Here is a 3,657-nt window from a genome sequence, read left to right as displayed (position 1 = left end):
TGGACTGTAGCCTACCAGGCTCCTCTGTCCATGGGATTTTCCAGGCAAGAGTACTGGAGTGGGGTGCCATTGCCTTCTCCCTCCACCCTCTAGAAACCATTAGAAAGCAAAGTAGCATTGCTCTATGTGTGCTAATTCCAGATATTTTGCAGACTTAATGATTTTGTAAAACAATTTGCTCAGAAAATATACCCCGCGATCTCATTAGCTTCCTCATTATCATTTCACAAATAAAATTAAATCTGAAGCACAGAGAGGCTAAGTGACTTGCTGAAAGATACAAAAATCAAATGGTGAATACTAGAAATAATCAAAGAAACGGAATACATGAGCAGGGCACCATCTTCCTCACACAAAGCGATGGCCATCTGTCCATCTGTAGTGAATCATACAAACACCGGAGAAAAGACACCCAGAGAATAATTCCCAGAAACAAAGCAGAAGCAGACCTCACTTGCTCTAATCAAAATCCAGCAAGCATGCCAGAGAAATCATCCAGCTTTAAATTTTAAAAAACCATTAGCCATCCAATTAGAAGATGAAAGAAAAAAAATTGCCTTTTGCTGAGACCTACTGCTAAATTTGGTCAATTTTGTTGTTTATCAGAGCAGAAAGTCCTTACACTTACCATTTGAGAAATCTTAAACACACACACACACACACACTTTGCTGCAATCAGGTAAAGTAGGTTATTAATGATTCTGAACAGACACACAGGACTGCCTCATCCTGAGGCAATTAAGGCTGGGGAGTAAGTGTGTTTAAAATCTTGGAGGACTGGCAGTCATGGGCTAGGTGGTCTTTCTACAGTTGGCATCGTTTGTAAAATTCTGAATTGCTCAATACATTTCATCTTTTTAACAAATCACTCGTGAATTTAGAGGTCTTCCTTTTTTTGTTAACTCCAGCTCAACAACAAAAAAATTACCCAAAGAAAGTGGGAGATTTTACAAAAGAAAAACAGAAGCAAAAAACTAATTATCATTATAACACTTTGTATCATCAAGCTTGGAAGAAAATTGAAACCAACTATTGAAAGTGAGAACATAAATCAAATAAAAACAAAACTTTCATGTGAGTTTGCAATATATGCATCCTTTTGACCTTGGCTACTAGATCTAATATTATTTGCCGGTCAAAACTGCAAATCATTTGTAAATTACTGAGGACAAAAGTTCTTGGGAGAGAGAAAATTTACTATTTCCCAAATACAATAATACACATGAACAGAAATCAATCCAATGTCCAAGTTTCTATTTTATGTTATTTCCTCCAGGGAGCTTCCCTTCCATCATCTCTATGCTATACACATACACCCAAACACAGGATTAGATCAGATGGTCTTAAGTGACTCTCCAAGTGTCCTGTACTTCCCGTATTCTAGCAGACATCACACATTACTGCCATTGATTATATAATTTACCATCTCTCCTCATATCAAAGCATATTGAGCCTCAAGTAATGGAATCACAAATAAAACAACTTAATAAGGATATTTACTATCTATTTAACATGAAAATGGGAGATAGATGGATCAGGATGTTCATCAAAGAACAAATTTCTTTCTTCCCTTTCTCTTTATCATCCACAGCTAATCAACTCTACCCTTCATGGTCACAACTACAGCATCTCTCCAGACAGGTGAAGGGAAGATGGAATCCTGGTTGAGTTGACTATATACTGAGCGGATGAATTAAAAAGAGATTTCAGATTCAGGAACCAGGACTTCCCTGGCAGTACAGTGATTAAGACTTCGCCCTCCAACGCAAGGGGTTTGGGTTCGATCCCTGGTCAGGGAGCTAAGATCCCACATGCTTCAGGGCAGAAAAACTAAAAACATATTAATAAAACAGAAGCAATATTGTGACAAATTCAATCAAGACTTTAAAAATGGGCCACATTAAAAAAAGGAAAAAAAATTCAGGGAACTACTCTCGAGCCAAAAGGAGCCAGTCTAGTACTCAACAAACCATCTCATCTGAATGTGTGAGTTCATTCCGCCTTCAGCTCTCTATGTGATGCCACATGAAGCTCTAGTTGTATGGACTGTGTATCAAACCCACCACAAATGGTAAGAAATAATTCAGTCCTTGATACACTTGTGAGAAATGACTATGTCGTTTTTGAAATGGCCTTATTTTGGAGTCGTTCTGTCATCCTGTTGCTGCTGTCATCACCATCAGACACCCACTCCAGGAGTAAGTGCAGTTACACACACAGGAGGTTCAGCAACATCCCCTCTGAAACACTAGGGCAGAGAAAATGCCCCTGTCTGACCACAACCTTGCCCCCGAAGCTCTCACACATAAGGTGTTTTGTTTTCTCTAAAGAAGAGACTAGATACTTCCCTTACTGTCATCAAAAGATAACAATGATAACAATATCAAGCAGAATGGTAACACTAAGATCATCACTCTTCTATTTTCATAACTATGTGTAGACTTCTACAAGGATGATATTTAATTTTTTAATTATGTTCCCTCTAACCTGTAATAGAGCCAAACGCTAACTTGTTCATCTTTTTCACATGCCTAAAGATCTCTGGGTTTTCAATGGTTTCAATAACTTACAGTCCAACTTACTGTATAATCTATCCACATTTTCTAAATATTGTCCAAAATGTAAGACTCTCTGAAAGGGGTCACTGGTCATGAGAAACAGAATGAGATAATCCCTTCCTGTATTCTGATGTTTTATCCCCACATCTGAATAAAGTCAATCTTTCTGTTGAGTGACAACTCCAAATACTGCTTCTCTGTGGCCATATCCTGTGGTACTAGTAACTTTCTCTGATTATGTAACTCAAACTTAATTCTGTATTTCTCAGCAAAAAGAAAAAAGAATCCCAATTAAAATATGCCCACAAGTTTTGAGCCGGGTCGTCAAGATGTCGTTCCCCAAGTACAAGCCGTCGCGCTTGGCCAGCCTACCTACTACCCTCGACCCAGCTGAATACGACGTATCTTCTGAAACCCGGAAAGCACAAGCCGAGCGGTTGGCCATAAGATCCCGGCTTAAACGGGAATACCAGCTTCAGTACAACGACCCTAGTCTCCAAGGGGTTATCGAAGATCCTGCCTTGGATCATTGGACCTACGCAAGATCAGCAAATATCTATCCCAATTTCAGACCCAGTACCAAGACCTCCCTCTCAGGAGCTCTGTTTGGAATTGGGCCCCTCATCTTCTGGTATTATGTTTTCAAAACTGACAGAGATAGGAAAGAAAAACTTATCCAGGAAGGAAAATTGAATCGAACATTTAACATCTCATATTAAGTATGACAATGATGTCTATATGTACTATTGTTTAAATAAATCAATTAATCATTAAAAAAGAAATGCCCACAGCAATATATCTCTTCTGAGTAGCAAACAAACAAAAAAAAGATACTTTGAAAAACAGGTTTCAATAACATCTATAACATCTAACTTGTGCACTAGTATGCCACCATCAATTTGAAAGACATTTTGCCATGAGATTGAATCATATTTTAAAAAAGAGAAGGATGAAGTAAGCTAGTGACTCAGGAGCACCCAAATAGGATAAGTAAACTCCTTAATTTTTGAAAGATCAGGTAAGCCCCCAACATAGGTATTGCTGTAAAGATCCCCATTCTAGCTTGGGTATTAAGAACAGGCTAATTCTCATACTGGGA

At 38.4% G+C, this 3,657-nt stretch overlaps 1 pseudogene across 1 annotated transcript; it reads left to right on the top strand.

Annotated features, from left to right (window-relative positions):
* Positions 1–2,879: 2,879 nt before the first annotated feature.
* On the top strand, positions 2,880–3,340 carry LOC145539389 (NADH dehydrogenase [ubiquinone] 1 beta subcomplex subunit 4 pseudogene; annotated as a pseudogene). Its single transcript, XR_014077763.1, has one exon. The product of XR_014077763.1 is annotated as an NADH dehydrogenase [ubiquinone] 1 beta subcomplex subunit 4 pseudogene (transcript).
* Positions 3,341–3,657: the final 317 nt, after the last annotated feature.

Source organism: Giraffa tippelskirchi, chromosome 2, assembly GCF_054371585.1.
Source record: "Giraffa tippelskirchi isolate mGirTip1 chromosome 2, T2T-mGirTip1v1.2.pri, whole genome shotgun sequence".
Lineage (NCBI taxonomy): Eukaryota > Metazoa > Chordata > Mammalia > Artiodactyla > Giraffidae > Giraffa > Giraffa tippelskirchi.
This window is presented reverse-complemented; position numbering and strand designations above follow the sequence as displayed.